The sequence below is a fragment of the Petromyzon marinus genome, chromosome 30 (genome assembly GCF_048934315.1).
Source record: "Petromyzon marinus isolate PM22_M1 ecotype Great Lakes invasive population chromosome 30, UKy_Petmar_22M1.pri1.0, whole genome shotgun sequence".
In the NCBI taxonomy this organism is placed as follows: Eukaryota; Metazoa; Chordata; class Hyperoartia; order Petromyzontiformes; family Petromyzontidae; genus Petromyzon; species Petromyzon marinus.
In genome coordinates, this window is record NC_133696.1 from 5,994,149 (window position 1) to 6,012,467 (window position 18,319).

An 18,319-nucleotide genomic window follows, 5' to 3' on the forward strand; every position below is an offset into this window, starting at 1 on the left:
CTGTTTTTTTACAGCACCAGGTAAAGCCCACCCGAATCCCATTGTCATTGTCTTAAAATGACGAGATGTTTTTTTTTAAATGAAAGACGCTATATAATCTGTAAATATTATAATTAGTTATAATTACTCATGTAACTTGCCTGTGACCAAATCACCTGGAAAACGCCAAATCAAATCTCCCGAAGCTTAGCATGTGTGAGCCTGGACGGTGCTCGGCTGGGTGACCACCACGCAAGCTCGCACGACTTATCTATCCCCTCCCCGCCTTCAACCAACCCCCAGTAAGCACGCTGGGCCTGTCTGTAGGGGGTGGTGGGGTGGGGTTTCCTGCCTTCACAAAGCAAGATGTGGGCGGGGGGGGGGCGGCATCCGTTCTTATCAAGGAGCCCGAGTAATCGTCCACAACAAATATTTTGCCGATAACGATTTCCAATCTCTTCGTCGAACACGGTCGGCTGATGGGTTCCATCCCCCTCCCCTCCCCCACCGAGCCCTGAACGCAACCGGGGGAACCGGCGCACGAGAGCCCGCTGTGAGCCGCTCACGGCGAGCCACCGTGCTTCCTGCCCCTCTCTCCGTGCGGCACGTTGCCAGAGCGCGTTGTTTACGCTGCTGCTGCTGCTGCTCCTGCTCCTCCTCCTCGCCGGGTCCAGTCCTCTCTCCCGTAGCGGCGGGCGAGCGGGAATTGCACTTTACGCGCAATTGACTGGACCCCGTGGTTTCAATAAACATCGCGCAAAACTCTCCCTGACAACAGCCAGCCGCCCAGCGGGGCCTTTGTACAGTGGGACAGATAAGCAACGCACAGGCAGCGCCCGTTATTTTATTTTGCTTTCTAGGTATTAAAAAAGATACGCGAGAGTGTGTTTGGCAAGTATGGATGTAAGAATACTAATAATAATAATACCTTATTCTCTGGATTAGCAGGCGTTTCCGGAAAGTAATACGCACTTGTAACTTGTGGCTGGTGTCAGTCAAGTCTTGTATAAACTGGTCACATGCATGCATGCACACAACTGCCGGATTACAAGATGCCAACTTTGGTTTCCAATACAGGGGAAATGAATGCATCTTACAATCCGGAGAATACGGTCATTGTTATCATTTGAAGTGGTTTTGTCATTCCACTGCTGGATAAAAGTCCTCTCCACACCGTTTGGTCTGTCAGGGGGAGTGGTTTCTTTGACCATACTTCATAATGCTGGTCACTTGCCAGCTGTTGCTCATCATGAGCTGTATCCGGGAATCAAACTCAGAATCGCCTGGTTAACGTTTGCAGTGAACTAACCACTGCACTGCACCGTTAATCCGTAACACGTAAAATAGGTGAAGTGCAGCGCTGCATGCCCGTGCCACTACTGGCGGAAATTGCCTCGACTTGAGGGGGCTCTAGACAGCCCCTCAAGAGAAATGTAGAAATTCTCAATACTCCAAAAAAAAAAACCAACCTCTCTGCTTTGCTCCTGTGTATTTTTTTTTCTTATTTTGCAGGTCCTTCAATAACTCTGGGCTCAGTGGCCATGGGAAGGAGGAAGGAAGTAAGCCAGACGGCTCACGAAATCTGCAGTTGGCCTGTCATCCCTCTCCAGCACCGTCACCGCCATTCCCTACCGCCCCGCCCCCCACAACTTCAGTCTCAACGCCACGCAACCCACAACGCTGTCATCGCACCTTGATGGGGTGTTTTAACGAACCACACCAAGCCCTCCAAACTCTAGCACCCAACCCTTAACCCCCCGCTGCTGCCACTACGCCCCCCCCCACCCCTTACCCACCCCACCCACCTCTTCAACAGCATCACCACAGGCCGCCTGCAGTCGCGGTGAGAGGAACATTTGAGTGTGCTCGGGGGGGGGGGGGAATGGGCGGTAGCTGTGAAGTTCACGCTGCAAGTTTATCGGCTTAAAACAGAGAGAAGCGGGGCTGAGCATGCCGCCGCCGCTGCTGCCGCTGCTGCTGCTGCCCGTTTCACTCGCAAAGTAACCGCCAAGGCACCGTGCGCAAGGGAGGAAGCCACGAGCGTGTAGGAAACAATACGAGGGCTGTCGGGGGTGGCCCCTTGGCATTACATTCAGAGACAGAAAGAGGAACACTTGGATTAGAGAACATGTGCAGTTCATGATATCGTTTAAACAACGAGTGAGAAAGTGGGCTTGGGCAAGATGCCGTCACTGGGAAGGGTGGGGGGTGGGTGGGGGCTGGTGGCGGGGATGACCGATGGGGCAAGAATAACGATGGCAGTGGCAACCGAGGATTGGAACGCATTCCGCGAGACGTCTGCAAAAGAGACGGAGCGATGAAATCGGTTCGTCTGCAGGTGCCGTAAGACGCACCGTTACATCGCAGGATTGCGAAGAGGGTGGCTGCGTTTTTGGCGCGCCTTAATCCAGCGGTGGATTGACTGTGGTCCCGACGATGGCAATAGTCAGTTCCCATCGGCAGCCGTCGGGAGAGAGAGTGGGACAAGTCTCTGCGTGCTGTGACGTGATGATCGGCTGTCACTGCTTCGTGAGTGTTGGCCGAGGGGTGAGTTACGTTTCGGCAGATAGTGCTTTGTGCATTATTCACCGCCGCCCCCCCCTCCCCCCCCGGGCTAGATATCCTTGGGGGAGATCTGGCACAGAAGAGTAGTTTGCAAGCCGCGTGTGGTGGGGTAAGTGTGGGTACTGTCACCTCTTCCTGAGACTTATGGCCAGCGTGTAAAAGGTGTAATGCCAACTATAGGGGCTCTCGAGTGCTCCTTCCAATGGAAGTCGTTTTGTAAACAATGGTTTGAGCGAGCAATTGTCAGGCTGCGCCGTTACCTTTAAAGACAATATCCAGTCTCAGGTTCATTGTAATTATGGCTGCATGAGAATCTTAAATTCTTCTTGCACGCTGTCCAGCTTTTAAGATTGATTCTGAAGTATTAATAGCAAAGAGAGGGTATTTTAATGGCTTTATAACTAATAATAATGTTAGCAATGCATATAGCATGTCAATAGTCCACAGGGCAACCACGCAAACGAGATGAGGGAATTCCCGTTGCAGACAAGTGTGTTCGGCGTCAATTTCCGAACGCACGCGCTGAAGCAGACGCTTGGCAAGCGGCGAACGTGAAACGAAACGCATTCGAATTTCAAACGGCGGTCTATCTCTGAGACGTCACTGCTGTCGCGACGTTGGATCTGGCACGTGGGAGGAAGGAGTTACTCGTTCTTTGAGTTGCAATTTCTCTCTCTCTTTTTTTTTTAAAGGGCTGGCCATCGGCCCATGCCGACAAAACGCGTGACATTTATACGCCGGCCTTAAAAAGCTCCCAATTATGTCGGAACAGCGTAGGGGTGGGTGGGGTGGGTGAGCCGTGTCGTCGCTCGCGGCTATTGTGCTAAAGGTCTATTGGAGAACTGCCCTTTTGACCCCTGAATTGTGTGTTTTGACGGAGTGTTTGTGCGCCCGGCGATGACATGACATAAGGTTGCTCCGGGGGGGGTGGGGACCGGGGGACCTCACAAGGTGGCGGCCGCTCCAAAGCCATATGGTGTCAACGCGATGAGGGGTGGGGGGGGGATTTGACCTCGTCGCCCCCCCAGGGTTAATCGCCCGTGACTGACCCCTGCCTCCCCGGGTGTGCGAGGAGGGGGCGGGGTTTTAAGCGTGCCGGTTTGAAAGGGAGGGCGGCCGCGTGCGTGAGCGCGTGTGTGTGCGAGCGAGTGAGCGCGCGTGTGCGAGGGAGAAAGAGAGAGCCCTCGACACTTTTGTTTGCTCCAAGGGGGGCGGGGGGGGGGAAGCGTTGCGAGGGCTCCCCGGGTGGAGGGGGGGCCGACGGGAATGTGTAGATTTTCACGGCTTTGCTGCTTAGCTCCCCCGACGCAACGATTTTTCGGGTTATACCGAGCATCGATCGTCCGCGTGGTGACTTGACGTTGCCGCTGCCCGTTCTGGGAGTTTCTTCAGGAGCTGAATTCGGTTTTCTTGAGCTTCTTCGGAAATGCATTATTTTGTTTGTTTGTTTTTGGAACGACGTATACGTGAACTGAATTCCGTTCCTGAATAAGATCCCAGCACGTGGAGTGAAACGTCGGACATCGTGCCGAACATCACTTGCTACAATCCAAATACACGAGAGCTGTATATGACAATTGTGTAAATCTTAAGCACTAGATATAGATCATCTTTCTTAATCTCCACGTAATTGAACCCTCTCAGTTATGAGGATGATTGTTTTTTTGGTTTTACCACGCGTTCGGGATATTGTCCGACGTTTTGCTCCACGTGCTGTAGGAGCTCCAGCCATACGTTCTCTCAACACGGAGGAGTTGTAATTCAGTTCCTGGAGAGGCTTCCAGCAGCACCTGGGGCTCAAATGTCGGACATTGTGCGGAACAACAACACAAGGTAAAAATCAAGGGCATCACTCTAACATAACATCCTACACGTTTGAACACGTCACGGGGTTCTGTAACATCCACTTAAAACCCTTTTCCTGTTCCAAGACGTCTGCAAGTGGCACGGTGGGTGTCCCGTTCACCGCTGAATCTCGAAACGAACGAGTGGTTCGGAGTAAATTTTATGTAGAGAGCCGTAGCGCTGTTTTTAAAGACATTGTACTCATGGCAGAGAACCGGAGCGACACGACCGCACTCTGCGATAGCCGACGCCAAAATGTGCCACACGTCCTCCGGCATGGCCTTGTTGGGAGTGTTCAGGTCGGAAGACGTATCGCTAAAATACATTTTTTATTCTAAGTATACGTCATTGGAACGGAATCGGAAGAAAAACTGATGATGTACATTTACATACAAGTACGTCATCGGAATGGGAAAGGGTCAATGGAAGGCAATGCTCTTTGGATAATTATCTTTACAAATACGTTCTTTATTTTACAGCGTGTCATTCGGCACGACGTCCCACGTGTTTCGCTAGGCGTGCGCGGAAGCTTCTTGAGCGACTGAATTCAACTCTTGCGCTGAGACTGTATGCCTTCAGTTCTCCGAAGTATCTTCAAACGCACGGGGGAAGATTGAATTCGGCTACTGAAGAAGCTCCCCCACCACGTGGGTATGAAGCATCGGACGACGTGCCGAATGACACGCGCAGTGAGACCCTGAAAACATCGCATGAGAGAGGTGCGTTTTTGCCCACACCGCGGTAGTGTAGCGGTTACCGCACTGCCCTATGAACCCGGTAACTGGAGCTTGATTCCAACTCACGTGGCGATTATCCGAACTGGGCCTGGGCCTCACCTAGGTCGACTCAGCCTCAAATTAGTACCTGGCGTGGCTGTGTAAACATTACCAATGAGGAGACAAAGGCGGTCGGGCGTGGTGCTGCCCACCCACCCCCTCGTGTGCCGTGCCATGCCGGCCTTCACAGGTGCTACTCGCTAACAGCACTTGCCCCAACAGTCTCTCCAGGCTACATGGGGGATCTTTGGGTCCCACCAGTGCACGTGGGGCAGCAGGAACAGAGGCCAAGGGCGCGCGGAGAGCTTGGCCGTGCGTTGGTGCAGAACAGCGTCGAGCGTGTTGGCAGGGCACAGTGCGTACTTTTGTGCGCGCGTTTAGACGGTCCCGGGTAGGCTGAAGTTTGGCACCCCCTCTGCCCCTGACTGAGCCCGTTTTTGCCTTGAGCTGTTGGTTTGAATTTCCAACTCCCTCCAGCTGCGCTCTTAGGTTCGTATTTTTTTTGTTCACAGGGAGTTGGTCAAAACGTGGTGCCCACCGTTGAGTGAATGTTGCGGATCGTGCCATGATATTGCTACGCACGTGCAGGAGGTCACGACAATAAGCAAATAATACCCTTTATTCAAGAAGAATCTCTTTTTTCATGGTGGCTCCTGCGTTGTTTCGCGAGTTCCATTGATGAACGGTGTATGGGGGAGAACCGGGCTGCCCGGATAAATCTCCCGTACGCGACGGGGTAATACGCAAAGCTCCACACAGATGTATTTAAGAATCCATTGATGTACTGCCATCACCTGGCCACCTCACCTTCCAAGGTTTACAACGCAAGGTATTCCCAGGAAATATCCACACACCGTGTGCCGATGCAATAGACCGCATCTTAAAAATTACCAGTACAGTGTAATAAATATACAAGTTAAAAAATTGAAGAATATTTGTTAAAGGTTTTTTTTGGCTGGGTAAAAACCATTACACTTAATTGTTATACCCAATATGTTCCACGATATGCGCTCAATGTACAAATATATACGACACGTTACGTTGACGTGGTTAATTTTCGTTAGAAAATAAAAGGAATGTGAAAAAAAACGCTCCAGGATCTTTGCAGAATGATACTCACATTTGCAGTGTGTGCATGACAAAATTACCCAGAATCTGCCAAATTAAAAGCTAAGCAAACTTGAGCCTGGGATATTCATACATTGTACTGTGTATGTTTACTGTATAGAATCTGAATATTTACATTGGAGGAATCTGACGAGCTCGTTTTCACAGATGCCCAGTAGGTGTGCCTGTATATATATAGGGACATTTGTTGCAGTGATTAGCACACAATCCGAATTTAATTCGGGGCCACGGCGATCGCAAGCGGCGAGTGATATCCAAACCTGTTATGGGTCCCCCTCTAGGTCGACTCGGCCGTTAACGAGTACCTGGTGAAGTGTGTATATACATCCACCCTGGATAGACAAAGGCGGCCTGGTTCTGTTTCACACCGACCTCTCCGTGTGCCTTGTCGGCCTTCATATGTGCTCGCTAAAAGCACTTTTCCCAACAGCCTGTTGTCAAGGCTACACGTTTGTAAGACACTACATAGAATGTTTGTACAACTGGAGAGTATAATATAGACCACAACGCACCAAACATTTCAGGCGTACACAAACAATACCGTTGGTGAACACGAGTTACAATTCTGAGAATGTCAAACTCGTATACAGTGAGGGAAAAAAGTATTTGATCCCCTGCTGATTTTGTACGTTTGCCCACTGACAAAGAAATGATCAGTCTATAATTTTAATGGTAGGTTTATTTGAAGAGTGAGCGACAGAATAACAACAAAAAAATCCAGAAAAACGCATGTCAAAAATGTTATAAATTGATTTGCATTTTAATGAGGGAAATAAGTATTTGACCCCTCTGCAAAACATGACTTAGTACTTGGTGGCAAAACTCTTGTTGGCAATCACAGAGGTCAGACGTTTCTTGTAGTTGGCCACCAGGTTTGCACACATCTCAGGAGGGATTTTGTCCCACTCCTCTTTGCAGATCTTCTCCAAGTCATTAAGCTTTCGAGGCTGACGTTTGGCAACTCGAACCTTCAGCTCCCTCCACAGATTTTCTATGGGATTAAGGTCTGGAGACTGGCTAGTCCACTCCAGGACCGTAATGTGCTTCTTCTTGAGCCACTCCTTTGTTGCCTTGGCCATCTTTTTTGGGTCATTGTCATGCTGGAATATCCATCCACGACCCATTTTCAATGCCCCGGCTGAGGGAAGGAGGTTCTCACCCAAGATTTGACGGTACATGGCCCCGTCCATCGTCCCTTTGATGCGGTGAAGTTGTCCTGTCCCCTTAGCAGAAAAACACCCGCAAAGCATAATGTTTCCACCTCCATGTTTGACAGTGGGGATGGTGTTCTTGGGGTCATAGGCAGCATTCCTCCTCCAAACACGGCGAGTTGAGTTGATGCCAAAGAGCTCCATTTTGGTCTCATCTGACCACAACACTTTCACCCAGCTGTCCTCTGAATCATTCAGATGTTCATTGGCAAACTTCAGACGGGCATGTATATGTGCTTTCTTGAGCAGGGGGACCTTGCGGGCGCTGCAGGATTTCAGTCCTTCACGGCGTAGTGTTACCAATTGTTTTCTTGGTGACTATGGTCACAGCTGCCTTGAGATCATTGATAAGATCCTCCCATGTAGTTCTGGGCTGATTCCTCACTGTTCTCATGATCATTGCAACTCCACGAGGTGTGATCTTGCATGGAGCCCCAGGCCGAGTGAGATTGACAGTTCTTTTGTGTTTCTTCCATTTGTGAATAATCGCACCAACTGTTGTCACCTTCTCACCAAGCTGCTTGGCAATGGTCTTATAGCCCATTCCAGCCTTGTGTAGGTCTGCAATCTTGTCCCTGACATCCTTGGAGAGCTCTTTGGTCTTGGCCATGGTGGAGAGTTTGGAATCTGATTGATTGCTTCTGTGGACAGGTGTCTTTTTTATACAGGTAACAAGCTGAGATTAGGAGCACTCCCTTTAAGAGTGTGCTCCTTATCTCAGCTCGTTACCTGTATAAAAGACACCTGGGAGCCAGAAATCTGTCTGATTGAGAACGGGTCAAAAACTTATTTCGCTCATTAAAATGCAAATCAATTTATAACATTTTTGACATGCGTTTTTCTGGATTTTCTTGTTGTTATTCTGTCTCCCACTGTTCAAATAAACCTACCATTAAAATTATAGACCGATCATTTCTTTGTCAGTGGGCAAACGTACAAAAGCAGCAAGGGATCAAATCCTTTTTTTCCCCTCACTGTATTCGCCCGTCTTTACGAGGCCACACATTAACCGGCGTGGTTAAGTATGGCCAAATGGTGTGTGTCCCCCCCCACCACGACCCGCAAAGCGCAGCGGAGACGATCTCATCCAGCAGTGCATTAGCAAAATGACCCCGTGCCTGTTCATTAAAACAAAAACCGTCGGATTAAAAACAGGGCTCGCGTGTAAAAACCTCCCGCGTGCTGTGCGCACATTTCGGCCATACGTCGATCCACTGCTGGATGGACGAAGACCTTCACACCCCCACACACACACAGCCATGCCAAGGTGATGAGGGTTGATCAAAAACCTCGCCACGCCGCCGGTTTTGTTTGGTGTTGGAGTTCGCCGCGAGCAGGAATCGAACTCGGATTGTGGGGATTAACACGCTGTGAGCCACTGCTTCCGTACTTAACACACAACATGAATGCGCATGTTACTACAGCCTACCCCCCCCCCCCCCCATAAGTGTGTAGAGTTTACGAGTACGTGTGTGCGTACCTGTGTTTTACATAATGGCCGTGAAATATGAATGTGTAAATCCATACACACGGCAGCCTTGGCAAATCCACTGCTGGATGAAGGTTGCTATCCACGCCAAATCGTACGATGGATGTGTGTATACGATCATGTGCATATTTAGTGCACACATTGTGTATGTTAACCACGTGTACATATACGTACATTGTCAAATGGGCTGTACATATACGGGTATCTGTACATCATTGTTCATGTACTAGACACTACAGTATGTTTATGCGTTCGTGTGCATTATATACCCACTACACATTTTGAATATGTATATGCAGTATAGCCTATATGAATACAGTATGTACATGAAGGGGTGTGTGTATATATATACACGCCTAAGTCGACTCGGCCTCAAATGCGGTGTGTAGTAAACTTCGCTACTAGGGAGACAAAGGCGGCCGGGCGTGGTCCTGGCCACCCACCCCCTCGTGTGCCGTGGCGGCCTGCATAAGTTGCTACTCGCTAACAGCACTTGCCCCAACATTCTGTTAAGGCTACACGGGGGATCTTTGTCTTTGTACACATACAGGATATACAGTACATGTATATGGACATGTACAACCCGTTTGAGTATGGACGGATTTGTGTGTACACCCATGCACGTACAGGGTGTCCACGTGTATGTATGTTACACAATATAATTTAATGCGCATCCCATATGAATGAATTGAAAACTGTAGAACTGTATTCGTGGTTTCACATGCAGAATGAAGTATATGTACGGAGACGGTACATCTCATACGAGTGCTATATGATTGTCCACTATGCGTGTGTGTAGTGGTGTAGCGGTTAGCACGCAGTTCGATTCCTGCTCACGGCCAACACCCAGTGACGATTATCTGAACCGGTCCTGGGCCTCCCCTTGGTCGACTCAGCCTCAAATGAGTACCTGGTGCGGTGTGTAAAAAACATCGCCACTGGGGAGACAAAGGCGGCCGGGCGTGGTGTTGGCCACCCACCCCCTCGTGTGCCACAGTGCCGGCCTTCATAGGGGGCGAGCTAACAGCACATGCCCCAACAGTCTGTGCAGGCTATACGGGGGATCTTTGTATTTGTGTGTCCTGGTGCCGTGGGGAGCGGTGGCGCTCCGGACCCCCGCTACACGAGTTCGAATCCCGCTCACGGTCCAACAACCCTCCCCCGCAACTTGCAGGCGGGTCCTGTGCCTCCCCTAGGTTGACTCAGCCTAAAATGAGTTGCGTTGTAACTCATCGGGAGACAAAGGCGGCCGAGCGTGGTTTGCCCGTGCCGGCCTTCATAGGGGGCTAGCTAAGCACTTGCCCCAACAGCATGTTAATTCCGTACGGGTGATCTTTGTCTTTGTGTGTGTATCTACACCCACACCACATGGCATCTAGATGTATGTATATGGTATGTCCCACGCGACTGTGAGTGTATGTGTCATCATAAGGGTGTGTGTGTATAAACTACACACGATGGTCTCCGTACACAGTAAGTCATCGGGGCATGCGGTCACATGGATGCGATTATGTCCCCAGGAATGCCGAGTACAGTAGCGTGCTTATGTAAGTGCGGTTTGTGCTCTTTCTGCACGTGCTCGGCACGCACGTGTACAGTTATTTATTTTATTGTAACACACACACAAAAAAATCCACGTTGCACAAACATTAGTTGTCATACGGTGGGGTATTTTTTTCGTGTGGAAGATTTGCTGGTTTATCCCAGGATGTTTCTGTAGCGCGTCGTCGCTTTAAGATGTTTCCCTGTTCATATTTTGTTTGTTGCTGTTGCACCCGGCTCGAGAGCCGCATGGCTCACAGGGCTACACCTAATACTTGAAAACTTTGAGTGACGGCAAAACTAGAACTTAAAAAAAAGTTATTGGGTTTAGCCGTTACAAGTTGTTGGTAGTGGTGGCGGCGGCGGCGGCTTATAAAGAAACACCCCCACCACCATCGCCACTCCCAACAACCAGATTACAAAACAAAATCACTCAACACATTTGCCAATAGCGCTGCCCGATAAGAGTAAATTGTGTACACCGGATTATAAGACGCTCCAGAAAGTAAGAGACGGAACACCAACGCTTGTGATTGATGTCCAGTAAAAAAAAATTGTACAACTCTGGGACACAAACGCCTACCGGATTATAAGACGCACCCCGCACAACTTTAACATAATGGGGGGGGGGGGGGGGGGGCGTCTTACACAGTGCTACTATGTTACAGTATGTTGAACTTCTTTTGCACCCTACGTAGCTATTTGGGAGGTGGGGGGGGGGAAGGCCAGCAAACTAAAACACAAAAGCCCTTCCTAGCAGAGAGAGATATGCCAGAAAGATGTTGTGAATTACTGCACATGCAGGGTGGTCCAGATGTCTTATGACCTCCCTCAATGATTTGACCCTCCAGTAATTTTTCCTTTTGCATATTCATTTCTGATTCTAAATAAACGTTTCAAAAAATAATTAATTTTAGAGAATGAAATGGGGGTCACATGACATCTGGACCACCACCATGTAACATTACAGCACTTTAGTTAATCCACTAATGAATGAGGGTCAGTCGGGGCGGGGAGGGGGTTGTTGTACCATACTTCATCACTATGGTTCAGGGTGTGTGGGTTGTGAATGCGGGGGTTGCCCACGCGGTTGGCGACGTACGGTGCGACAGAAATTCAACATACGACGTACAGGAGGACGATTGCTTTTGCTGTACTGCCCTCTTGCTAGTTGTGCAAGTAATTGCAGAGGAGGCAGCTGCATCTTCACATTTTGCCGTTGCCCTTTGCAAAAAAAAAACGCAAGCTCAGCTTCCAAGGGCCCTCGTAAAGGGCATAACACCACTTCCGAACTCAACCCCATCCCATCGGGGTGAGGGTTTTATTTGTTTAAAGCTATTGTTAGAAGCAGAGCCACAGAACACAACACCTTTGCAATGCAGCCTCCCGTGGGTCGTTCCATGAAAATCCAAAGTTCAGATGTCGCCTGCCATTGTTTCGGACGGTGGCACGAAACTTTGCAGCTGCTACAGAGCCCTTGGCTGGCGACTGACTAACGCGAGAGACCCTGATTCTTTTTGGCAGGAATTTCTTGGCAAAGGGGGGAGAGCACCTAGAACCTCCTGTCCCCTTGAAGGGGGGACCGCGAGGGGTCCGTTTTCATTTGCACCGATATATTTTTTTAAGATCCCACCTCCATCCGTACGTGGATGCTCTCTCTATCTCCTCTCTCCGCACATGCAGACGCGTGGATCTCCAGCGGCAGCCGCCGCCAATCTCACAAAAATAAAATGTGCGAAGCGTTGTGTGTTGCTTGCTGACTTGCGGGGGTCCCCCTGGATACTTCGGCAATGTGGGCCGGTCGGTGTTACAGCTGGATCACCACGGCCTTACAAAAAAAGCCCAATTGCGGTGGGCCACGTTTGACACGACGAGTACCAGGGAAGACCTCCCTACCGCAGAGATTGTTTTACAGCATTCGTGGCTTTTGTCAGCAGAGTTGTCATCTTGTTGTTGCGAGATTTGGTGACTTTGGGTTCCCCGAGTGAACTTTTTTTAATCAAAGCGACTTTCTGGGACGAGGACATTATTCATGTTTTGAAGCGATTAAGGATCGTTGAAAAACATCAGGTAGCTGTGTACGATACTTGTTCATATGTGTAGTGAGGGATTTCTTAAGAGACATCTAATCAATGTTTGAGGTTTTGTTTGGCAACTTCCCGCTTGTATGTAGTTGGTAACGCTATTGTGGCCTCGACATTGTTTTACTGTACAGGGCATTTGTGGTTTTTGTTTTGCGGTTTTTTTTAAATATGGAAGTGTAAGTAAAGTGTTAAGTTGGACATCAGTTTCTCATCATCATCATCATCCATTGTTTATTCACTGCAGGATCAAGGCCTCCACAAATTGTTACACGACAGGTCTTTGTCCACTGCGATGTTCATGACTCAGCAGTTTGCAGGACCAAATCATGCTTAGAATTCAGGCAATCTTAGGCGGTGGCCATCGTCGATCGACTGCTGGATGAAGGCCCCTTTTCCCCACCACATCGCCATCCCTCCCTCTCCGGTTCATCGGCGCTTAAAAAAAATCTCATCGCGCCATGGTGATCTTGGCCGCAATCAGAGTTTTTGGTTGTGCCCAGTTTTTTTGAGGCTACAAAAAAAGAGAGAACAACGTGGCCTCTTTTTCCGTTCTCGTTTTATTTTTTTTGCCGTTGCTTGGTTTGGCAGAGATGACTGGCAAAATTTAAGTTGAGCGCCCGAAGTGGAAATGGATGGATTCTGGATGTTAGCAAAGCCATTTCAGGTCTGGGCTGCCCTCTAGTGGCGAATTATCAACTTTACAGCGGTCAGTTGAATTCCAAGGCTCATTTTCACCGAGTACGCAAGGCAGTGAAGTGGCTCAATGGATGACATTTTTTTTTAATTGCCAAAGGGTCGCCTGAATCTTTTTGTGCGTCATGTTGTACAGCTCCCTTTGTCAATCCACTGTTGGATGAAGGTCTCCCCACGTAGTGTCGGTTGTGGGGATTGTTTGGTTGGTGAAGACGTGAGAGCATACTTCAAGTACGGGGTGGTCCAGATGTCTTGTGGTTTATTTAAAACAGAAATGAATATGCAAAGCAAAAAAAAGGTTGGTGTCAATTTGGGATCACGATACATCTGGACCGCTCTCTACAACAATGTATTATACTACATTGCTATCTGCTTGCTCACAACGTAGCCCCCCACAAGCAGTCTTAAGCACAGCGATAACCCATCCTCGAACTATCCAGACTCAAACCTGCTTAGCTTCCGTGACGTCTGACGTGACCCAATTTAATTCGGGCTGATTTGGTTCGGGGCACGTTGTTCCGGTACTCGCTACAAATTGTGCTGCGCGAGCATTCGTCTTGATGTGTAAACCGTTTCGTAACTGCCACGGCAAATGTACGCACGTACGCGTGTTGGACTTTTTTCGCACCATACGTAGCCAACCGTGCGAGTCGGGGGTGCGGATGGTAAAATGAGCGAGCACTGTTTTTTTTTGTTTTCAGGCCAGAAGCGGCCCTTTCACCAGCACCCCCCCCCCCCTTCCTGCAAGGCCCTGGCACGGATGGACGGTGTGGCGTGGGCTGTGCGATGAGGTAGTAGGTTGTATAGTTTTTTGGGTGCAATCCCAAACGGGTAACTGTACAATCTACTGTCTTTCCCACGGCTTCACAAAACTGCTCCTCATCCTCCAACCCTGCGCGCCCCTGCTCGAGTGGAGAATCCTCGTCAGCCATGCTCAGTCCACTGCTGGGTGAAGGCCCCCCACAAGCTTGTCTGTTGCTATCGCCCACCATCATGCACGTGGTCACGACGGCTGATTTGGTGACTGCGTCGGCGTCTGTTCCCGGACGCGTTACGGTCCTCGGCATTGCCGCGACTCAATATCGAACGCCGACCGTCGGTCAAGGTGTCATTTTTATGAAACTGTAATAATTTCCATGTTTCTGCTATCAAGCATCGTCGGTGCACCGTTCGCAACGATTCGTTTGTTCGCCTTCTGTCGTTCGGGGTCCACTGGTGGATGAAGGTCCCGTCCCGCTACTGTGAGTGTCGTGGGGGTTCTTTGACCGTACTTCACGCCGGCCGTGGGTTTGTGAGGGGGGGGGGGGCGTTAACCCAGGACCCGTTCAGATATCGCTCACCGCTGGTTGTTAACTGTGACCCGGCATCGCACGTCGGCAATAAGAGCGCTTTGGCCATAACCAACTGCGACCCAACACACTCTCTCTGCAAGTCTGTCAATACGCGCCTCCAAAAACAATTGGCGTACAATGTGCGGGTGATGCCGCTGCAATGTACAGTACTCAATATATCGGGAATGATGCATCAAAGGAATGGCATACATTAAAAAAACCACAGGCAATCTGTTGAGGATTACTTTTTGAAAGATATCCGACCTAATTGGATTCAGATACGCTCGGTTTTATTAATAAATTGCTTTGCAAGTACGCGTGTGTGTGTGATCAGGACGTGTACACTAACGTACATATTTCCTGCATCACATGCTCACAATCGCATTGAAAACTATCGCTTTAAGCCACCGAATGCACACAGAAAATCGTATTATGAAGCAGAAAATATATACACGTGTGTTTACTGCGTGTCATCCGCCGTGATCAATCCAACAACGCACCTGCACAAGCGGATTTTATCGCTCCGTCTCCCCGGTGGGGATCCTTGGGACGCGTTCCATTCGTCCGTTGTGCATTTATTCGGCTCAATTGTGCTGCGAGTTCGGGAGTCATCTCTTGACCAAAATAATGCAAGGCATTCTGCCCTGTGTATTGCTCAAATCGTAATGTTTTAGAGTTTTTTATTTGAAACCAGGTTTCATAATCATTTCGCGTGACTGATAAAAACGTAAACAATACAGTGCCCATGTATTCGTTCGCCTTATCATTATCGACAGCAATCCTCTGCTGGATGAAAGCCTCCACAAATCACCACAATCTCTCGCCTGCACGCGACCTGATGAATTGTCCGGGTGGCACGATTCCAGGTATCAAAAGGGTCGTCGTTCGAGTTTACCACGTGTAAGACTCGGGGTAACTTTTCTTGCGGCAATGTCGACGACGACTTTAAAAGGTTTTTTTTTAATTATCAGACGTCGTCAACCCGCGGCTCCCGAGCCGCACGTGGCTCTTCTAGTGACTGCTTCGTGACGTTATGCGCATTGCATTGTGGCTCTTTAAATATTAAGGTTTTTGTTGTTAGCAAAGTCGAACAAAAATTTGCTCCTGTTGTTGTGGTGTGCTGACCCCCCCCGGTTATATCCAGCGACATCCAGTGACTTTTTGAGGTCAGTTTGGCGACGTTTCCCGTCTAAAGGTAAACGACACATCAGCAGACCAATCCCGCCTTGTCACCACATTACAAATAAAATGTGTTGGCCCATTGGCTTTCCAGGGCAGCGTTCGTGCACTACTGACCAGCGGCATTTATTCGACCGAGCAAACTCTCCCAACAACTACGACCTGGATCTCGTGAGCAGGGTTTAGCAAATGATGCATCGGCAGTTAGTGGGGGGCGGGGGGGTTAAATCCACACGACAATTAAGGATGCGTCTACTGTAAACGTTTTGGGAGTCACGGCAAGATATACGCGCGCACGCAACGGTGAAGCCACGGCGGCAACGCGAGGTGTGAATGATGCCCGGCGGTGTTTTCCTGTGGGCTCCTGGGTTGAGGTAGTAGGTTGTATAGTTTAAGGGGCAGACATTCATCTTCCCTTATCGGAGATAAGCTATGCAGCCAACTGCCTTTCCCAGGGCTTCGCACTCTCCTCAACGCTGCGCGTCTTCTTATCGTTGATCGCTTTTTAAAAGACGAGTTTTGTAGAGGCAACGCGCGTTGCAAGTCCACAGTATTACTGGCAGGGCGTTCGAAAGGTTGTCCCGTTTATCGATGAACCCGCTGATTTATAATGGCTCTTAACCCCCTCACGCGGATGGTTGTCAAACTCAATAGCTCCGTAGCTTTAGAGGAGAGCGTAAACTGATTTGTTTGAAAAAAAGTGTATTGACACGGTTGGCAGAAAATTTAGAGGTATTAGAATTAAATTATTTATGATGTACTATTTAGCGGGGTATAAATACATGAATACGCTGTACAGCAATAATAACGTACTGTATTACACCGTGGTTTGGTTACAGACGATGAATATTTTGAGTGTCATTTTTTTTAAACCAATGTCGTGAATTTTGTAAGTGGAAATATTTACCCGATTTGACTCGGGAGGACGCCAGGCAACGCATTGCTTTGGCCGCGTTGAACCGCATTCTTTACGATTACGCAGCAGGGTGCGGATAATGGGATGAATTTTTGCAACGGGGAGTTTTGCTGCAGACGAAAAGTGCGAGTGCACATCCAGGCCACGGCAAGGCAAGGTAATTTACCATTTTTACCGGGTATAAGGGTAAAGGTAAAGGTGTCGACATGTCAAGGGGTAAGGTGAAAGGTAGGGTAAAGGTAGCGCGAAGTATTACCCGGTAAATACCTTGTTTACCGCTCGCTAAAAGCTCCGTGGCGCAGTCCGTGGCCTTCATTTAAAATTGGAATGATCGAGAGTATTCTATATGAATATAAAGCGCTCTACCTAGCATTTACCTGTTATAAACCTTTTTCATGTGCAGTGTGCCCCAGTAATTACCCTGTATTCGGGTAATTTGTATGGGGTAAGGGTAAAAGGTAGGTTCGTTGCTTTTGACCTTTTACCTTACCTTGCTAAAGGGTTAAAGGTAAGGGTAGAGTGATTGTATTGTGGTAGGGTAAAGGTAGGCTCATATTCTTGGTTCTTTCGGTAAAGTACCTTACCTTGCCGAGGCCTATGCACATCTCACTGTAGTACAGGATTGCCAGAAGATACAACACATATCCAGAGAGATGTTTACAGCCTTTTAAAAAGGCACGTGTAAATACATTGTTTTTAACCTCACCATAATAATTTAAAATTTTCCCGGGTTTCTAAGTTGGTTGTTTAAAAAAAATATATACTATACTGTAGTACTGCACACAACTTTTTGTTAAAGCGCACGTGTTGATGAACATATTTGTCCTGAATGGTATATGCCACATATAATTGTCCATTAAGGTGATAGAAGCACAATACCTGACAATCCACAGGATTCATAAGAGGAGACAGGTGCAAAGTGCCTGGATTCCAGATCATCAGTTTCATCGCGACGTCGTGTTTCCAGGTTCAGGTGAACAACAGTCGGATGTAATTGCTCGTCTAGGGGAGGCGAATTACTTCACGATGTTGCGAGTTGTATCTGTTTTAGTGCTGACTTAAAGCAATTGGGAATTTTAGGCTAACGCGGCTCTTAGCCAATCCAATCACCATCCAGACCACTCGTTATTGGGGGACCAATGATAACATTTCGATCTTTCGATTTTGCTAGCTATAAGCATATAGGCTGGACTGTAATATAAATTTCAGCTTTTTAGCCCATATGTAATGGGATTAGCATATATATTTTGAGTCTTAATCGCCTCTGTTCCTAAATATGTTTAACAATTTGTATAAAAACGTATTTCTAACACTTCAAGAGCATAATGTAAAGTTGATATCACGTTATACAATGTTTTTTTCTATACGTATAGGGTAATGCATACCATGCCGTATTTGTGCCAAATTTCATATTTCTAAACGTAGTCTCCACAGTAAATGAATTTACAAAGTCCATGAAAGCGATTTTAATACGCGCATTACGTAAAAATAAAGTGAGCATGCACTGGAGTTTATTTTATTCGAGGTTTTTTTAAGTTTTTGCTTGCATGTGGTTGGTGATTAAAAAAAATAAGAACTGAA

General features: G+C 48.3%; 1 protein-coding gene across 6 annotated transcripts in view; it reads left to right on the forward strand.

Moving 5' to 3' along the window:
* Positions 1-18,319, forward strand: part of LOC142929373 (uncharacterized) — an 85,588-nt gene extending 67,269 nt beyond the window's left edge. For 2 of the 6 annotated variants that reach the window (XM_076070653.1, XM_076070658.1), the window contains 2 exons: positions 1,492-1,822; positions 4,264-18,319. The gene's annotated coding sequence lies outside the window, so the exon portion shown is untranslated. The remainder of the gene's footprint in view (positions 1-1,491; positions 1,823-4,263) is intronic. The other 4 variants (XM_076070654.1, XM_076070656.1, XM_076070655.1 and 1 more) reach the window with 4 other exon arrangements.